Source organism: Lathyrus oleraceus, chromosome 3, assembly GCF_024323335.1.
Source record: "Lathyrus oleraceus cultivar Zhongwan6 chromosome 3, CAAS_Psat_ZW6_1.0, whole genome shotgun sequence".
Classification (NCBI taxonomy): domain Eukaryota; kingdom Viridiplantae; phylum Streptophyta; class Magnoliopsida; order Fabales; family Fabaceae; genus Lathyrus; species Lathyrus oleraceus.
In genome coordinates, this window is record NC_066581.1 from 213941376 (window position 1) to 213963033 (window position 21658).

A 21658-nucleotide genomic window follows, 5' to 3' on the forward strand; every position below is an offset into this window, starting at 1 on the left:
ACGTTTAAACTTTCAATTTTCTGGACCAAAGCATCCACTTTTGCATTGACGTGATCAAGGTTACTTATCTCGTACATGCCAGTTTTCGGTTGAGGTTTTTCCACATTCGTTCGTTCGGTTCCCCACTGATAGTGGTTTTGGGCCATGCTCTCGATAAGCTGGTAAGCATCAGCGTAAGGTTTGTTCATTAGTGCACCACCTGCAGCGGCGTCTATTGTTAACCTTGTATTGTATAAGAGACCATTATAAAATGTGTGAATTACTAACCAGTCTTCCAAACCATGGTGTGGGCAAAGTCTCATCATGTCTTTGTATCTTTCCCATGCTTCGAAAAGAGACTCGTTGTCTTTCTGTTTAAATCCGTTTATCTGGGCTCTTAACATAGCTGTTTTGCTTGGTGGAAAATATCGGGCAAGAAAAACTTTCTTCAACTCGTTCCATGTGGTGACTGAGTTTGAAGGAAGAGATTGAAGCCATCTTCTAGCGCTATCTCTTAATGAGAAAGGAAAAAGACGAAGTCGAATTGCCTCTGAAGTGACACCATTAGCTTTAACAGTATCAGCGTATTGGACAAATACGGATAAATGAAGGTTTGGATCTTCGGTAAGATTTCCAGAGAATTGGTTCTGTTGCACAGCCTGCAACAACGAAGGTTTAAGTTCAAAGTTGTTTGCTTCGATTGCGGGCGGAGCAATACTTGAATGCGGTTCATCTTGCGATGGAGCGGCGTAATCTCTAAGAGCACGAGCTGGTTCTGCCATCTCGGTTAAAGAAGGAAAAATGTTTTTGAAATCAGGAAGGTTTATAGGAGGGAGATTGTTTTCAGCACGATATTCCCGAATTCGTCGTAAGACTCGGAGATATAGTTCGATATCGTTGATTCGTAAATAGAGCGGTTCGCCTTGAGAGCGAGTGCGTGGCATACAAATCAACGAAAGAAAGAAAATAGAAGAAAAAGAAACCTTAGTCTCTACAGCGTAACGGAAGAGTTACGATATCGATTGAATAAAAGTCCCCGGCAACGGCGCCAAAAACTTGATCGCTCGACTGGGTGAGTCGAGAATGGGATACAAACTGCAAGTGCACAGTTCTATCGCGTAGTTTTAAAAGATATCGATCCCACAGGGACTTATGAATCGATATACCGTTATCTAAGGTTACTACGTAAATCTAAGGTGAAAATGTTTGATTGTTTGGGAAAAACTAAGAGCTAAACTAATATCTAGATTAAATATTAATAAGACGGATATCGGTATGTAGTTCGTCAAAACTAGGGAATCAAGTCTTTGTCGGTTTCTTGGTTTTAAAATGAATCGTTTCGGTTAACTTTATTGGTTAAAGGTTCTATCTCAAACTCTCGCTCTGTTGAATAAACCATGATTTTATATTAATGTTGCTGTCACTTATAATTAAGTCAAAAACCATATTTTGAAAACAATAAAGTTGCAGAAACTCTTTTTAAGAAAATACTGACCGTTTTAAACACCCTTATCTCAAACTCTCGCTCTGTTGACTTAGGTTATATAATTAAATCCAAATGCTTAACTCTCGTCCTCACATTCAATCTTTAAAAATACTTTTTGGAAAAGGTCAGAATTTAATTAACTCTAAAACTTGCTCTCGCCCTGATCTAGAATTAATGCCTAACTTACACTGTCCAGTTAAAATCTCAAACTCTCGCTCTATTGATTTTAACTTCTTTATGTCTTTTACTTTTGTAAAAAATCTTGTTATTAAACCTGTAAGTTGAGACCGTAAAAAGATTGATTTTGATTTTAAGTTTAGGTAGACCGACTCAGTCTTGATCCCTTATTCTGCTTACTTTACATACCGATACCTAGGCAAATTAGCCAGACATGCTAAATAAATAAGAATTTATATCATGCATAAACAGACTCATTCCAGGCAGATAATATAGATAAATAATAAAATAAAACATTAAAAATTAAATAACAATTAAAGAACCTGAATGCGTAATACAATGGTCTTGAACACTCCACCACAAGCCGGTAGGATTTGTTCTTGGATTCTTCAATTAAACAGTAAATTAAATCAAGGAAATAAAACTGGAATATAACGTAAGGTTAAATCCAGTATAAAGTTGCACAATAGTTTCCGATGTAGAAACTATTATGCGAAAAATATCTAAAAGCTAAAACTGGAAAGGTAAATTTGCAAGGGAAAAAGAATGTAAAGCTTGCAAAAGAAATAAATAAAATAAACAATGCTGGAAAAGAAAAATAAGCAAAAGGCGTGAAAAGAAAATTTGGCAGAGCTTCGGCAATGTGAGCGTGAAAAAAAACTGGTCCCGTTTTAGGTTTGTGAGATGGCTATTTATAATAGTGTTGATAACTGCATTCCGTTTCTCCCATTCTTCAACGTGGCTACATGCGCGGCGTGGATATAGGAGACCAACTTCTCAACGTTCCTCTTCAAGTCTTTCTGAGGGCGTGACTTGCGCCAAAAAGCTAGTGGAATGGTGTGACGCTCGTCACACCATGTGTGACGCTCGTCACAGTGGTGCTTCTAGTGTGACGCTCGTCACAACCCTTGTGACGCCCGTCACAGGCACAACGTGCGCTTTCTTTGGGCTGGGCTTGGTCTTTGATATTTGTTTCCTTTTTATTCCTTTTTACACCTCCTTTTCTTCCCTTTTTCACTTTTGCTTCAAAATGGATACCTGACATAAATAGCAAGGAAATACTGCATAATATCTGATAAAATGAGATAAACTAAAGTAAATGATAATATAATCTAATTGAATTAAGTCTTAAAATGTGATATAATTTCGTGTTATCATACCACTCCGTTTAAATGATTCAAACAATAAATATCATTTAATTCTATCTCATTCCACTCCACTTCATCTAATTCCATCTATCCAAATAAAACCTAAGGGTATGTTTGGATTTATGGTATAAAATTGAATGAAACAGAGTGAAGTGGTAATTAATGAGATTCTATTGTTTGGATTTGCGAATAATAGATGGAATGGAATGGAACATGCATTTCATTCAAATCTCTACTTGTTTGTTCCAATTCAATTTGGGGTGTAGGTGATGGAATGAGACATTTATAATAAAATAAACACATAAGTGAATGAGATCTATATTCCATTCCGCTCCGTCATATTCCATTCCGCTCTGTTATGTTCCATCAATCCAAAAAAAGTCTAAGGCTATGTTTGGATTGATGGAACATGACGGAATGGAGCAAAATGAAATGATATAAACTTATATTCCATTCTTTGATTTAATTAAAAATGGATGGAATGGATTCGAACATGATGAAATGCATTCCATCCCATTCCATCACTTTTATACCTTCCGATTTGGACGGAATGAGAAAATTGCTCTATTCCGTTATAAAATACCCAAACAATGGAATGACATATTTATTTTATTTCGTTACGCTACGCTCTATTCCACTCGATTTTGTTCCATTCCGCTCCGTTCAATGTAACGTATCCAAACATAGCCTAAGGGAAAGACAAAAATACCTTTCCCGCTCAATAGTAAGCAAATCCTTTCTCTCTTTCCATAACCTCAACATGGGAATCATATTGTCTTCCAAAGACACACCCCTCATCTTCTCCCTCCAACACTGCCATCAGACTCCATAGACGCCAAACTCATTCTTCTTCATCTCACATCCTTCAGCTATTTCGTGTGCGCGTTCCAGAAATTTCTGAAACTCGTTCATTCAAGTATCCAAGGTATCGCTCAACTCAAACATATTTACAAAGATACAGTTTTTTACCCTCTTATCTATGAAAATGCTTACATATATTGATTTACTACGTTTCGTTTTAGGTTTTTTCTCAATTTACATATAGTGAGTGTGTAGTTTGTTATGTTCTATATATCCATACAAGTTGATCCTCAATAAAATCCTAGTTTATTTTACTATAATTTGTAGAAAATTATTGTGTACAACAGTACAAGTTGATCATGTAGAAGTTTTAACACTTTTATTTATAGGAAACTACTAAATTATCATTTCATTTTTCATGCTGCAAACTCCCAAAGTCTTCTTGTTGATTTCCTTTCGTCCTATTTTCTCCATTTTTGTGAACGCTTGTTCTCTCTCATTTCAAAACTTGTCAATGGCACCGTCCAAGGTTGTCGCGGAGTATGCAAAGTCGAACCGTTCTACATGCAAGAAATGCTCTGAACCCATACAATCCAAAACCCTAAGACTGGGATTGGTCTCAAGGCACATGGCGAGACGCTTGGACATTACTAAATGGCACCCCTTCGGTTGTTTCCCTATATCCTCCTCTAACTCTGATCCTAAGACCATTACTAGCTTTTCCTCCCTGAAGGTGTGTTCCTTTCAAACATTGTGCTCCAGCTTCCTTTCTTTTCTCGAGTGTTTGTTTATGTGGTTTTTGTTTGTTTGTATCCAGAGCGGTGACCAGGAAGCTCTCACGAAGTTATTTGTTGGACAAGACAAGTCTGAAGAGGTGAGAGCTTCATTTTCAGCACAATAATAATATTATTATTCAAGTAACAATATGGATGCTCATGATATTTAAATGATCGGGTATTTTTGTAATTGTGAAAGTCTTCATTGATATTAATGTTGAAAAGGAAGTGTGTTTGGAAGTTAATTTTTGTAATCATTTGAAAGTCTTCATCTATACTAATACCTATATATATATATATATATATATATATAAAGGCAAAACATGAATTTGATGCAACTTTTTTTCCTTTCAAATATACCCTTTTCACGTGCCCGTCCGGACACTAGTTGATATTAATGTAAGTTCATTTGAAAGTATTGGTTGATATTCGCAATATATATATATATATATATATATATATATATATATATATATATATATATATATATATATATATATATATATGGCAAAACATGAATTTGGTGTAACTTTTTTTCTTTCAAATATACCCTTTTCCCGTTCCCGTCTGGACACTAGTTGATATTAATGTAAGTTCATTTGAAAGTATTAATTGATATTCGCAACCATGTATGTATCTGGAAGCAATGTTGGTACATGTCCTTTGGTTTTCTGATAATCTTTTTCTCTTTGTTCTTCATGATTATTGCTTGCACTAATGAGCATTTGGTTATATGTTTCACTTCTTTTCTCTTCTGGTAGGCTTGTGAAGCAACAAAAGATATACAAAATAAAAAGCAAGATACCGAGGAAGATGGCTCAAAGAAACTAAAAGTAAGCAGGTGCTCTATCAAAGAGTTTTTTGAATTACATATTGTCTATCTTTGGGGAGAGATAGGTGGGTTGTTTCTGCACCATGATAATGATATTTTTAAAATTTTAACACATATTTCCTATCTGAAGATCTTACAAATACTGGAAACAATGATTTGAGAGCAAACATTTATTTGGGTCCCTAGAAATGGCATGCACTGTCATATTAATCCCATAGTTGCAACAAAATTGAAAAGAAATCCCTGAAGTTGACTCTTGTTTGTCACACAATCCCATACCATTTTCCCATGTAATGTCATTTGAAGTTCTGATGTAGCATGTTCACTGTCGTGTAGACTCTCAGATGTCTAGCTATATGTCATCTCTGTTAGCAAAGAGTCAAAGACCAAACTGAAGTCAAGAGAGACCAAAATAAACTTTGTTCAACCTTTTTCTCTCAACCCTCATTATCCACTCTCTCTTGCCTCTTTCTTCACCTAAAACCAGTGTTTACTCTCCTATATCTCCCCTATTCCTCCTACATTGATTTACTGAGTCTTACGGATATCATAGTAAGACTAACTCAACTTAGCAGTCCAGCATTTTGCACAATAACATCAAAATACCCAAGACAACTCAATGCCTAATTCCCAACATTGCAACCCCAACCAGTTCCCATTTTTTATACCTAAATCTAATGCACATGTTCTAATAAAGTTGGGCAAAAAATAAGAAACTAACAACCATTGCTTAAATCTCACAAAAGTCCCTCACATTTATAAATCGTCTTTTTTCCTTTCCCATAAAACATGGAAATTGAAAAAAAAAGCTAATAAATTTGGAAGGAAAAAAAGTTGTCGTGTGGGGTTCTTAGTGATTCTAGAAAATAATCTATAAAAATATACAAAGGGAAAATTTGGTTTTGGTGTAGTATATTTTTCTACCAATTTTACCCTTAGATAACTTACATAATAACTTCTATTGAAACCACTATTATCTTCTTTCACGTAACTTTCTACTATTAACTTCTTATATAACTTCCAATTAAAATTAACATTAAATAAAATAATATCGTATATATTTTCACGTATATTTATTAAAAAAATGGAAGTGTCAGTTTGGACGCCAGTGATTACTAAAACCAAAGATCTTAGATTTTAGAATTCAAGGTGCAAATGTCTCTCAATTGTGAGAATTTCGAAAAAGTCTCAATAAGTGGAAAAAGAAAACACACAAAAATAATCCGAACCGTAATCAGCTGTTCAAATCGCATCATTATCCATCACCAACGGTGTCAGATCTAGGCAGTAGCTTGACGTACCATGAGGACGCCAACACACAACATTGATATATTAACAGTAGAACCTCACGCTCGGTGCCCTACTTCGCAAATTCCAATTCTCGATATATCACCAGAAATCGTAATCGCCAAACAGTCTTTCATTTTCGTCTTCGCTAAACAAAAAGAATAACCCTAAAAACCTTCCTCTTCTCTGCAACATAACAGTTTTCTCCACCAGGTATTTCGATTTCTCCTCCATTTATGATTAGGGTCTATCGTCTGAAACCCTAGGGAATTTAGTTGATTCTATTGCATTTTAATTTCGGGTGATGGGAATGTGTATGTTGTTGGGGGTCTGAATTCTATAATTCAACAAGCTCAATTTAGTGATGTCAATGAGTCTAAGCAAGCTATTGGAGTGCCTGACGCCAATGATGCCTCCGGTGTGGTTGGAATGGAAGCTACAGAGTCTACTATGGTTTCTGGTGAACATTCGTCTTTAAATGGCGGGGTTGATACAACTGGACTTGAAAATGGAAATGCACTAGAGAATGTTGAAGGTTCAACTGATGAGAAACAACTTATAGATGCTTATGGTATGTATACACCATTGCCTTTGACTAAAGCGAAGCTATCCTGATTCCTGACCTTCTTTTTAAAGTGGTTTATTACTCCCTCCCTTCTTTTTTAAGTGTCTTTTTTTCTTTTTGACTTTTTATACATACGTCCATCATTATTGTTACTTTTCAAACAATAATTCTTCTTTTAACTATAATACTCTTACTTATTTATTACTGTAATAATTACTACTTAGGGATAATTTTGACAAAAATGCAATTAAAAAGGAATAATTTTTTTTAAAGAAATTGACACTTAAAAATGAATGTAGTGAGTAATTAGGAAATAGTTCATGTAGGCTATTTTGATAATTAGTGTCCCACGTTATCTTTTTTCAGTGCAAGTTGCATATCAATGTCGAGAACTAATGAATTTTCACACACACACACACACACACACACACACACACACACACACACACACACACACACACACACACACACACATATATATATATATATATATATATATATATATATATATATATATACACACACACACACACACGAGAATACGAAAAACTTCAATCGCTCATGGTGTAAGAAGTTTTATTTTTCATGGCGTTTAAGGCTTAAATGGTCGTTTTTAGCAACCAGATTTGGACTTTGAGAAAAGATATATAATGCTACTTCAATTCACTTATATTTCATGGGACTTTGAATAATTTCCAGGCCATAAGTTGTATTTCAACTTGGTTCTCAACCATTGATACAATAGATAGCTTTAACTAATGTATAAATAAGTTCATACATTTAAATTTGATTGAGTTTTTGGTGGTTTACCACGGCATAAAGGTTATTATAACTGGTTTGTAATCTGGTGATCACATATTCTAATTCAATACTCCATCAACTTTAGGCTGTCTTCTATCATGTTTATTCAATGCCTAAATAGGCGTCTTATCTCCATACATCTTATTTTAACACTTAGTTATTAATTATACACAACCATGCGGCTGTTCAACTAAATTATGATTTCTCCGTATTCATTTAGTTCATGTTTAGTAGTTGCCTTATCTGCTGAAGAAGATCAATTGTGGAACATTGTAACAACTAATTCTTCAGATTTTACTGCTTGGACTTCTCCGATTGAAGAAACGGATAAGGTGGTAGAGGCATGCTATGTTCTACCTAATTTTTAAGACGTGAATTACATGTTGAGGATTTGTTAATATTCACCTATTTCAGCTTTGACCTATTTGGATACTTGGACATGTCTCTAATGACATTGTCATCTTCAAAGTTGTATGCTCTATTTTCTATTATTTTTTGCTGGGGTAGATTTGTATGGATGGACTGATACTGCAAAACTCCCCCAGAAACACTTTTTTTTCTTCCAAATCCTCTTAATCGAATGAAGAATTTAAACTTTGATATTTAAAAAAGTATTGTATTTACTAAAATATCTTCAATTTTATTTTAGTATTTCAAAATTATTCATTTTCTTATGTGTTACTCTTTCTTTTGTGTGTTTTTTTCTCGGTTGATTCCATTAATTTATTATAATTATTCTTCACCTTCAAAAAATATCTTCCATCCTCTTCTCCCTCCATCACTGCCATCAGACTCCATAGGTGCCTAACTCATTCTTCTTCACCTCACATCCTTCAGCTATTTCGTGTGCGCGTTCTAGAAATTTTTGAAACTCGTTCATTTAAGTATCCAAGGTATCGCTCAACTCAAACAACATTACAAAGATACAATTTTTTACGCTCTTATCTCTGAAAATGCTTACATATATTGTTTTACTACGTTTCGTTTTAGGGTTTTTCTCAATTTACATATAGTGAGTGTGTGGTTTGTTATGTTCTATATATCCATACAAGTTGATCCTCTATAAAACCCTAGTTTATTTTACTATAATTTGTAGAAAATTATTGTGTACAACAATACAAGTTGATCCTGTAGAAGTTTTAACACTTTTATTTATAGGAAGCTACTAAATTATCATTTCATTTTTCATGCTGCAAACTCCCAAAGTCTTCTTGTTGATTGCCTCTCGTCCTATTTTCGCCATTTCTGTGAACGCTTGTTCTCTCTCATTTCAAAACTTGTCGATGGCGCCGTCCAAGGTTGTCGCGGAGTATGCGAAGTCGAACCGTTCTATGTGCAAGAAATGCTATGAACCCATACAATCCAAAACCCTAAGACTGATATTGGTCTCAAGGCACATGGCGAGACACTTGGACATTACTAAATGGCACCACTTCAGTTGCTTCCCTATATCCTCCTCTAACTCTGATCCTAAGACCATTATTGGCTTTTCTTCCCTGAAGGTGTGTTCCTTTCAAACATTGTGCTTCCGCTTCCTTTCTTTTCTCGAGTGTTTGTTTATGTGGTTTTTTTTTGTTTCCAGAGTGGTGACCAGGAAGCTCTCACGAAGTTATTTGCTGGACAGGACAAGTCTGAAAAGGTGCGAGCTCCATTTTCAGCACAATAATAATATTATTATTCAAGTAACAATATTGATGCTCATGATATTTAAATGATCGGGTATTTTTGTAATTATGTAAGTCTTTATTGATATTAATGTTGAAAAGGAAATGTGTTTGAAAGTTAATTTTTGTAATCATTTGAAAGTGTTCATCTATACTAATATCTATACTAATATATATAAAGGGAAAACATAAATTTGGTGTAGCTTTTTTTTCTTCTTCCAAATACACCCTTTTTAATTTTATTTTATATTTTAACTTCTCTTTCCCACAAACGACGGTTATACAACAGTTTATTATTTTTTACATTATTATCTTTAAGTATTTTATAAATAATTAAAATTAAAAATTAAAATAAATAAAAATATAATACGATTTATATTTTATGCGCATAAGTATTTGAGAAAGCGGATAGACGGGCACGCGAGTGCCCATCTGGACGTTAGTATATATATATAAAGGCAAAACATGAATTTGGTGTATCTTTTTTCTCTCTCTTCCAAATATATATATATATATATATATATATATATTATATATATATATATATATATATATATATATATATATATATATATATATATATATATATATATAAAGGCAAAACATGAATTTGGTGTAACTTTTTTTTCTTTCAAATATACCCTTTTCACGTACCCGTTTGGACACTAGTTGATATTAATATAAGTTCATTTGAAAGTATTGATTGATATTCGCAATCATGTATGTATCTGGAATCAATGTTGGTACATGTCCTTTGGGTTTCTGATGATCTTTTTCTCTTTGTTCTTCATGATTATTGCTTGCACTAATGAGCATTTGGTTATATGTTACACTTCTTTTCTCTTCTGGTAGGCGTGTGAAGCAACGGAAGATATACAAAATGAAAAGCAAGATACTGAGGAAAGTGGCTCAAAGAAAATAAAAGTAAGCACATAATCTATCAAAGAGTTTTTTGAATACATATTGTCTATCTTTGGGGAGAGATAGGTGGGTTGTTTTTGCACCCTGATAAGGATATTTTTAAAATTTTTCTATAACAATATATAAAGGGAAAATTTGATTTTGGTGTAGTATATTTTTCTACTAATTTTACCTTTAGAATTTGAAAGTATTGGTTGATATTCGCAACATATATATATAAAGGCAAAATATGAATTTGGTGTAGTTTTTTTTTCTTTCAAATATACCATTTTCACGTGTCCGTTTGGACACTAGTTGATATTAGTGTAAGTTCATTTGAAAGTATTAATTGATATTCTCAACCATGTATATATGTGGAAGCAATGTTCACCGGTTAAAAAAAACACTTTTTAAATGATACATTTTAAATCAGATGCTATCCACTTGATTTAAAAAATTGAAAAGTTAGGACACATTAAGCACATTTTCTAGTGAATATTATTTAAGTTGGTTAACCTGATTTAAAAAAAATTGGTTCCCTCTCTTTTATGCGAAAACATAAAGTCATAAAGTATTCCTTTTTTTTCTTCTTCATATCACAAAAATAGAGCCACAAAAAAAAACCAGTTTCTTCTCTCTCTGCGACACTAACCCTACCTTCTCACTCTCGGCGGCATAACAAACCCTTTCTTCTCACTATACCGGCAGCGAAACAAACGCTTCCTTCTCACTGTACCGGCGGTGCTCACGTATTTCTCTCTGTCAACAATATATTGTTTCTGATTTGTATCTCTTTTGCGTTTCTCATTTTAGGGCATCTTTCTCTCAGCTTCCAACAATAGACCTGAGTTTTTCAATCAGAAGGCATTCAATTTTGTAACCTTCCATAACCACACCTTGGTAAGTCTCTTTCTCAAACCCTAAATTGTTTGTAATTTATTTTTTCTTCTCAAACCCTAAACTATTCTACAAGCTTGAGAACAATGGCTGATTAATTGCTATATGTTGTTGTTGTTCTTAAATTCGAATAAAGTAGTGTGAATATTTTAGGTGTAGCATTTTTTTCTTTCAAATATACCCTTTTCACGTGCCCGTTTGGACACTAGTTGATATTAATGTAAGGTCATTTGGAAGTATTGATTGATATTCGCAACCATGTATGTATCTGGAAGCAATGTTGGTACATGTCCTTTGTTTTTCTGATGATCTTTTTCTCTTTGTTCTTCATGATTATTGCTTGCACTAATGAGCATTTGGTTATACGTTACACTTCTTTTCTCTTCTGGTAGGCTTGTGAAGCAATGGAGGATATACAAAATGAAAAGCAAGATACTGAGGAAAGTGTCTCAAAGAAAAGAAAAGTAAGCACATGCTCTATCAAAGAGTTTTTTGAATTACATATTGTCTATCTTTGGGGAGAGATAGGTGGGTTGTTTCTGCACCCTGATAAGGAAATTTTTAAAATTTTTCTATAACAATATATAAAGGGAAAACTTGGTTTTAGTGTAGTCTATTTTTCTACCAATTTTACCATTAGATAACTTACTTAATAACTTCTAATAACTTCTATTGAAACCACTATTATCCTCTTTCACATAACTTCCTACCATTATAGCCGTACCCAACAAGGTAAGACAGAGGAATAGGGTGTGTGTGACAGTGGTGATGAGGAGAAAGAGGCCAGAGTGAAAGGAAGAGAATGAGAAGGAAAAAACATTTTGGTTCATGGTGATTCAGATGACATATGGCAAGACATGTGGGAGCCAATATATTACGTTAGTACTTAACGGGCCATATCTTCACTACCAATGATGTTAAGTAGCTTGACTGATAGTAGTGATTAACTTGACGGATGTAACTCCATTTGAAGGATTTGTTTTAGTTCCGATACATTTAGATACTAATGTAACAATGTCTGTGACCATAAGAGACTAAAATGAGTCGAATCCATCTGGGAAAGATGTAAACAGTTAAACCAGTATCCGTGTATTGTTGGTTATGTTATTTTCAAACTTCTATTTTCTCCTTCAAATTGGCGTATTGGCAATTCTCTTTTGTGCCTAATGCTTTTTATTCATATTTATTGCTTGCAGTTATCCACGTCTGATGTTAATTCTGGGGTTAATATCACCTTTTCAGTTTCTGATGTCAAGAGTACATACAAGGTGAGGTTTTTCCTTGACAGCTTTGATTTTTGATAATGAAAGCTTATCACATTTTTAAGCTAATAATTTTGTTAACCTTACTGATCAGTCCTTACACATTTTACTTCACTTTCAATGAAATTATTTATTGATCCAGGATGCTACCCTTTTGCCTAAATGGAAGGCGTTCCAAACAGTCATTTTTCTTGAACGGGTGAGAATCTGAGAGTAGTAGCCTTGGTGCGTGCGTGTGTGTGTTTTCCCCCAGCATGGTTGTACTGAAAGGGTGCAAGCTATTCAGTTAAAAATTTCAAGGAATATCCAAAAAATGCATACTTCTATTTATGGTTTACATGTTCCCCCTTGTTCTATGCTTTGATAATTTGCAGGATGATGGTTTGCAAGATTCAAGTAAAATCGCTGCATTTGATTTTGACGGGTGTCTTGCGAAAACTGCTGTGAATATGTATGTCTACATCTGAAGTCATGCCTTTCTGATTATTAAATTAAATGCTATTTGTTTGGATGTAAATGGTAGTGTTAAAGGCTTCCGGTGAGGTTAAGTAGCGCTTGCACTGATAAGTTCTTAGAATCGATATATTATTATTATTATTATTATTACTATTATGCACAAAGTTTCTGATTTTTGAGAAAATTATATTTTTCTTTCAGAACAGGTCCTAATGCTTGGTCTCTCATGTATCCTGTAATTCCTGATAAGCTGCAAAGCTTATACAACAATGGCTACAAACTGGTGTGTCCCTTTTATCTGTAAAAGAGAGCTTATAATAGATTTTTGACTGAACATAGAAATGCATCTTAGAACTGGTCTATATGTTAATAGAAATGACTGGTTTAAAGACATATTTATTGCTGAAAATACCCAGAAAACGACTTGTTTCACTGGGACAGAATGCAGATAATTTAGGATAGGTAGTTACTAATTTAAGTTACACATAAACAGGAGTTAGAGAGCCTGCCACTTCTCCCAACCGTCCAGACCCCCTTCCAAACAACCCGATACCCTTCTATTTCCTATTATTCGACTACAACATGATTCTAGAATGCTGTCTCAGAATGTATGGTTGAGACTAACTCATCTCTACAAAACCGGCTTGTAAGATTAGGCCGAAGCGTGGACGATGTGGGAAGTCTAACAAGTGATGTTGGATAGGCTCCGATACCATCTCACGAATTGTGGTTGAGCCTAACTCATCCCTACAAAATCGCATAGGCTCCAATACCATCTCAAGAATTGTGGTTGAGCCTAACTCATCCCTACAAAATCGGCTGTCCGGATAGCAATGAAGTTTTTTGGGCTGGGCACATTAGCAAATATCTGCTATGATGATGCCACAGAGCAGCCAGCATGGCCGGATTTTGTCTCTCCACCATGGACCGCCATCCACCATGGCTGGCCCATTTGGCCTCTGCGCCTTACATTAGCTTTATTAACTGGAGGCCTACTAACAATTTGCAATTGTAATTCTGTCCCATTCAACTGAAATACTTTTTCTTATTTAATGGTGCTGCCTGTGTGAAACTTACAGTGTAGTGTGCTCTCTACTGTGGTGCTTATTGTCTACTGCAGGTAATTTTCACCAATGAATCCAATATTGAACGTTGGAAGAATCAAAGACAAAAAGCTGTGGACTCAAAAATTGGACGTCTAAATCAGTTTATTGAGAAAGTGAAGGTCCCAATTCAGGTAAATTTGTTGGTAGTACAAATGTAGCTTATATTAGAGCAGCATCATTAAGTACCAAGGATTAGTTATTATTGCCAGCCGAGTCAGTTAGAAGCTGTGTTTGAACTGACCCGAGTAACCAAAATTTATCTATGCAGGTTTTTATAGCTTGTGGGACAGGTAAATCAGGCAAGGCTGGAACGAAAGAAGCCGATCCTTTTCGAAAACCAAAACCAGGAATGTGGCAACTTATGGAGAAACACTTCAACTCTGGCATTACCATCGATATGAATCAGTTAGGTTTTCTTATATTTGATTGCTCAATTGATGCTTTATTTTGGATTCCTTTCTTAAATTTTACTTAGAATAACATGAGATTTTATTCACAAAGGGTTGTAAATGTTAAAAATACATTTTCTGTGCTGTAGATCATTTTATGTCGGTGATGCAGCCGGAAGAAAAAAAGATCATGGTGACGCTGATATTAAATTTGCAGAGGTAATTAAACTATTTTAGCAACAACGAAATAACTTATGAATTGAACACCATTTAAGAAATAGTTAGTTTTTATCAGTAAGTCGTAATTATTGTTAAACGAATAACAACATTGTCAAATATCAGCTATGGCGAATTTTTGTGACGACCATCATGGCCAATTTGTGGAGGATGGCTGTGCCATGGCCTTTTGTGGCAGATATGGCGGGGCATAAAATGGGAACGTTTTGCTTTCCGCTATAGATGCATCTGCAATCGATAACACTGATGATCACGGCATGATTCATCATGCGAAGTTTGAGTGCCTCTCTTTCTATCTATCTCTCTGTGATTGTTGTTTAGGTTTATGGTTGTATCTTTCATCAGTTGTGATTATTATTGATTAATGTACACTATAGCATAACCCTGTGACAAACTGTAACTAACTATCTGACAGTTGGAAACAATTAAAACAACTCTAACAAATTGACATCTGACAGTTAGAAACAATTAAAACAACTCTAACAAATTGACAGACACGTGTGAGACAGTTCTAGACTTAACCTGATTTAGCCGGTCACGAAAAAAGATCTATAAATAAATCCAATTCAGTGTAATCATCATTCAATCAATAGAAACAGAATATGATGCCATGCTATGTCCCTAATTCATCAGAAGATGAATTTAGAGCTGTCTCAAGGTCTTTGTGAGAGAATATGGTTAAAAAGAGTGTTTCATGAAATTGAACTCCTCAATTCGGTTTCTATAAACGTGTTGTCATAATCAGTCTACCATCATTATTAAGAATCCAATTTATCATGACAAGACAAAACATCTGAACTTTGATGTCATAAATATTTTTATTTTAATTTTACCGATTGATTGGAAACTACCTGGTTTTAGCTTTTGCAGGTTTTTATTTAATTCATTTAGTTATTTCCAATGGTTGCAGGCTAATGGTTTGAAATTTCATCTCCCTGAAGATTACTTTGCCGCATGAGCTTCTAATTTGGTCCTTGGTTCATAGAAGGGGCTAGCTTTGTTTCGAAGTGACATTACCACAGCTTTTGTCTAGATGTAGAAGACTAATTTATTAACCTAGTGTTGTTGGAAAACTTGTCACAATGTATTTTTCTTTGTTGCGCTTCAATTTCAATATTTCTGGCTGAATTGCTTCATCAATTATATGTCATAATTTGTTTTAGGCTGTGTTTATTTTATTGTTTACCATCATTGCTTGCATCTATATCATATTTTATTTTTGGCCTTTTATCATGTCTTTGTGAAATCAGTATTGTACTCCTCAGCTTTAACATGAACACTCTCTAGTACATTATTAAGTATGATTGCGTTTCAAATGCTTGTGTTTACAAGAATCCTTTTTTCATAAAAAATGTCATCATTTTTAACTTATGCGCAAGATCACTTATCCTTTTATGCAACTCTCTTCTCTTTGCGACTCATCTTTCTCTCTTTCATACTACTAATATAATTAGGATAAATTTCACTATCTTCTCCAACTTGTTGAACAAAGTGATATACTTTAATATTGACGCCGTTGATACCACCATGTTCAACCTTCTTGTAAACTTCCTTATCATTTCCTTCTTTAACCTTAATTTTTTCAATGACCACTACAGACCAATTTTTTCAGTCTAGGCCAATGACCAACTGGTTTGGATTTGACCCGGTGTAGGTCCACCAGAAATCATTACGACAAAAAGCCCACGTCATTCTTCTGATGCCAGGTCGATGGTGTCACTTCTCCATTTATCCATATGAAGTTTCTAATCCAACATGATCTAAAATGAACTTACTCTATAAGGACACATGATTATATTAACTAGGGGGAACATAATTGATAGATCGCATCTTAAAGGATCTTCTGACATTTGTTCTATCTCATAATTGTTGAGAATGTAATTCCTTATGTCGAAACATGTTGCTCGACAGAAACATGGAGTTGTCGAAATGTCGAAGAAGTGTATCTCGACATAGTTTTGACTTAGTTTTATTTGTTTGTTTTAGTTGAGTTAGTTAGGTTAGTTGGAGATTATTCGGTGTGCAAACAATCTCAGCCTATAAATAGGGAGTTACCCTATCATTGATTGTAATGCGGTTGCATAGAGAAAAGTAGAATAAAATTTCAGTTTGGAAGCTGAGAAGTTTCTCTGCAGAATTCACAACTCTTCTTCTTCCCCTTTCTCGTTGAAACCCTAGTTTCCTTTCTTCTCCAATTCATCCTTTTCTTCTTCTTTCATTATCAATTGTGTATTAGAATCATCTTGCAACCAATGTTGGTTGATTCACTTGAGTGAAGAGTGAAAAACAAGATGAGTAATAAATCAGAAAAATTGATTTTTGTTTATCAAAATTGATTCGGAATTCTCCATAGATTTTGTGTAATTCCCCATAAGGAATTTATTTTAATTCAAACATCTAGTATCTAGAGCACCGACTGTGTGATTCTTGGGAAGCATAGAGCAATGAATAATTTGAATGTGTATTTTATGGCGAGTCTCATAATTCTGAAGAATCGAATTACAAGAATTATTACAAGCAGATGAAGATTGTTTTCTACAATCAAGATCTTTGGGATCTTGCGAATGAGGATAGAACCTTTAAGGATCTCATATATGAGAATAGAACCTTTAAGTTTGAACTTAATGTGATGGAGCACAAGTGCCTTGCAACTGCAGCTAGCAGGGATAGATGGATATGACACTATAGACTTGACTATCTCAACTTCAAAGACATCAGAGATCTGAAAAGAAGAAATATGGTTTTAGGGTTAGTGGAAATTGAAATTCAAAATGAAGTATGTGAGGAATGTGTGTAAGCAAAGTAATATAAGAACAACTTCAAAAAAGTTTTAAGAAGCAAGTCGAAGGCAATTCTTGAAATCATATACTTTGATGTATGTGGTCATCTACAAGTGGATTCTTTTGGGGGTAACAGATACTTTGTCGACTTCAACATATATTCTGAACAAATGTCCAACGAAAAGGCTAAAAGGAATCACGCCAGAAGAATGTTGGTATGGTGTCAAGCGTATCTTAAGTCATCTAAAAGTGTTTGAATCTATAGCACATAGACACGTGCCTAATCAATTGAAAAGAAAACTTGACGACAAATCGAGTCAAATGATCCTAATAGGATATCATTCGACTGATGGATACAAGTTGTTCGACCCAGTGAACTAGCAAGTAGTGATCATAGGGACCTGATAATAGATGTTCTTAAGGAATGGGATTGGACTGAAAATGTAAAGAATGAGTAAGTGAGAATCTTATGTGAAGAATTGACAAGTGAAGTCGAAAGAGAAGTTTTATAAGAAGAAGTCAGAGGTCAAACAAGGACAAACAGACCTCAAAGAACAAGACACATGCCTGCAAGGTTGCAAGAATGTGCGATTGCATCAGATGATATGGTAGATGATGAAGGTGAGATGGTACTCTATGCTTTCTATGAAAATGTCAAACCAGTCAATGCAATTGAGGCACTGTGAGATTCAAAGTGGATGAAAGAAATAAATGAGGAACTAAAGTCCATCAAAGTCTACAACACTTGGTCATTTGTCAAATTGCCTCAAGGAAGGAAGGCAATCAACGTGAAGTGGCTATATAAGGTGAATTTAAATACCAAAGGAGAAGTCACTCGACACAAGGCAAAATTTGAGGCGAAATTTCTTCAAAAAGAATGGATCGACTTCGACAAGGTTTTTGCACATGTTGCTAGGATCGAAACAATAAGGTTGGTTGTTAGTCTAACAAGCATGAACAAATGACATATGTGTCAGATGGATGTGAAATGTGAATTCCTGAATGACCCATTAGATGAAGAAGTTTATGTTACACAACCAATTGGGTTTGTGAAACAAGGAGAAGAAAACAAGGTATACAGGCTGCATAAAGCCATGCATTAATTTAAACAAGCTCTAAGAGATTGGAATAAGAAGATATATAGTTTCTTAAGAGAGAAGGAATTTGTGAAGTGTAAAGCTGAGCATGAAGTATATGTAATAAGAAGCAATAATTAATTGCTTAGACTATGTCTCTATGCTAATGACTTGTTGGTAACAGGTAGCTACAAGAAAGAGATCAAAGACTTCAAAGCTAATCTTAACAAGGAGTTCGAAATGTCTAATCTGGGTAACATTTCATACTTCCTTGGAATTAAATTCTACAAGAGTAATAGATGCTCGATGATGCATCAAAGAAAATATACATGCGAAATACTCAAAAGATTTGAGATGGAAGCCTGCAATTCGACTTCGACACGTGCTGAACCAAGACTGCAACTGTCGAAAGACTCAGAAGAAGATGATGTTGAACCAATATAATACATAAGACTTATTGGGTCATTAAGATACCTTTGTCACACAAGACCTGATCTAGCATACAATGTAAGTATGGTGGATAAATTCATGTAGAAGCCAAATGTATCACATATAGCAGCGACGAAGAGGATACTAAGGTATCTGAAATAAACTCGCAATTATGGTATTTTGTTTCCTATAACTAATGAAAGAAAAGAGTGCAAACTAGTGGGTCACACTGACTCAAGTTGGTGTAGTGATGCTGAAGATAGAAAGTCCACAGATGGCTATGTGTTTATGCTAGGTGGTACACTAGTTGCTTGGAACTCAAGAAAAGGTCAAGTCTCTGACCTAGAGGAAGCAATTATGCTATTTGCAGGAGCATCAGTTGAAAAGGTCAAGTCTCTGACCATCAACTCTGGTATCAATGATGATCCTGACTCTGTTAGGACACACTGGAACAGAGTCATTGGCTGGATGACATCTAAAGCTTTTAAACTGAAGCACATCTCTGAGCAAGTCAGAAACGACTTCATCAGAGACGCTAAGGCAAGACTACAGGAGCGCTTGGCCAGAGAAGCTGAAGAAGAAGCCAGAAGGATAGAAGAAGAAAGAGCAAGACAAGAAGAACTTCAAAGGGTACGGGAAGCTGAAGCCAAAGCTCTAGCTGATGCTGCTGCTGCTGCTGAAGCTGAAGCAAAGGCTGCTGCCGAAGCTGAAGCTAAAGCCGCTGAAGAACAGACTACTCTGACTCAGGGGGAGTCCTCCACTTTTGCCCCTCTGGTTCTCAGAACCCTTGAGGAGCTTCAAAAAGAGCAGAAGGAAGTCCGAGCCAGATTGGATCAACAGGACACAGTCAACGCCAACATCCAGAACCTCCTGACTCAACTGCTTCAGAGAATGCCTCCTCCTCCCAAACCCTTAAGCACTTAGGATTTTTTTGCTTGTTGCTTGTCTTTGTTTCTGATGGTTCTTTCTCTTGTCATTATCCCTGATGTTTTGTCTTATCTGAATATATATCTATTTCTTCCTGCTTATTATTTTGTTTAAGTCTTTTTGATTCTGACAAAAAGGGGGAGAAATCAAATAGCTCTGATGAAAAATTGCCTAATACCTTAAGCACTCTGCAAACATACTATTCTCTAAAATAAATTCATCTAACACTGGACTTAAGAAATTGCAGAAGGTATCGAGAAACTTCATTGCTTGGAAGCTCTGGTAAGAACTTCTGAACTCCCTAGCCTATCTCAGGGGGAGCTCATTTCTATCTGATCTGATAAACTCTAAATTTTTTAATGTTTCATCTGTCATTTGAGTTTGTTTTGTCATCATCAAAAAGGGGGAGATTGTAAGAACAAAAATTGTTCTACAACAGATTCCAGGATTTTGATGATAACAAAGGATGAAACCAAAAATGGCACTCTAACGAAAAGTTTCTAAGTGTGCAGGATTCTAAACAAGAAGAAAGGAATCTGATTGCGTCATCAGATACAAAATCAAATCAGTTACAAACTATCAGAAGACCAGAAGCATCTGAAGTAGAAACGCGCTCTAGAAGTTCTGACACTGAGCAAAACAGCATATCAGAATATCAGAAGCATCTGAAGAAGAAGCGCGCTCTAGAAAGTTCTGACTCTGAGCAACGGTATATCAGAAATTCCAGAAGTCTCAAGATCATCTGAAGACATCACTGGAAATTTAAAAGATGAGGACTATCAGAAGCTCTGAAGCCACATCCCAAGATCTCAGTCTAACAGAGTAACGCAGACTCTGATAATGGATTTCCTTATCCAGAAAGAGTAACGGCAACTTCAACTTCAAATGGAAAGAAACTATAATTGGAAAGAAGTTATTCAGGGAGACAAACTTGTTCTGGCAAGAAACAAAGAAGTTATGGCATTAAACTCTCATAAAGACTAAATATCTGCCATTACTACAAACGGTCGTTTTTCACCTCTATATAAAGAACGGCGAACCTCTTTGAGAGACACACCTGAACACACTGAAATATTCTCTCTCTCTCTCTCTCAATCTTTCACGAGCTTTTGCTCAGAACGTGAAATATTCTATTTGCTCTTACTGCTGTAATACTTGCTTTATCCTAGAAGCACTCTAGATTACAAACTCTGTTTTTATCTAAGTTGTTTTATATTCCTCAAGTGACTCTGCGTAGTCTGTATACTTGAGAGGACTAAGAGATCTTTCTCTTAGACGTTGGTTGTAATAATCTTTCAAGATTAGTGGATTAAGTCCTTGTTGAAGGCGAAATCACCTTGGCCGGGTGGACTGGAGTAGCTTTGTGTTATAAGCGAACCAGTATAAAATCCTGTGTGATTTTATTTTGCAAAAGCGCTTAGTTTCCAAAACAATTCAAACCCCCTTTCTTGTTTTTCTCACCTTCAACCAGAGGTTGTCATTAAATCTTTGTTCCTTGCACTATCTAAGAGCCATCTAGGTCTACCCAGACTATTTGACACCATCAGTGAAAAATGATCTTCAATGTCTCTATCACATGAATCGACAAACAAAATCCTAAGGGAAACAAAGGGAGAAGAAGTGCAATTGTGACATCTATTTTTCAGTTCTAAATTAGATACATGAGCTTAACATGTAACACCC

The 21658-nt window shown here is 35.1% G+C and overlaps 2 pseudogenes; both read left to right on the top strand.

Annotated features, from left to right (window-relative positions):
• Positions 1–276: 276 nt before the first annotated feature.
• Positions 277–376, top strand: LOC127133795 (uncharacterized; annotated as a pseudogene).
• A 3729-nt stretch (positions 377–4105) lies between these two features.
• On the top strand, positions 4106–15925 carry LOC127126402 (polynucleotide 3'-phosphatase ZDP-like; annotated as a pseudogene).
• The last annotated feature ends 5733 nt before the right edge of the window (positions 15926–21658 follow it).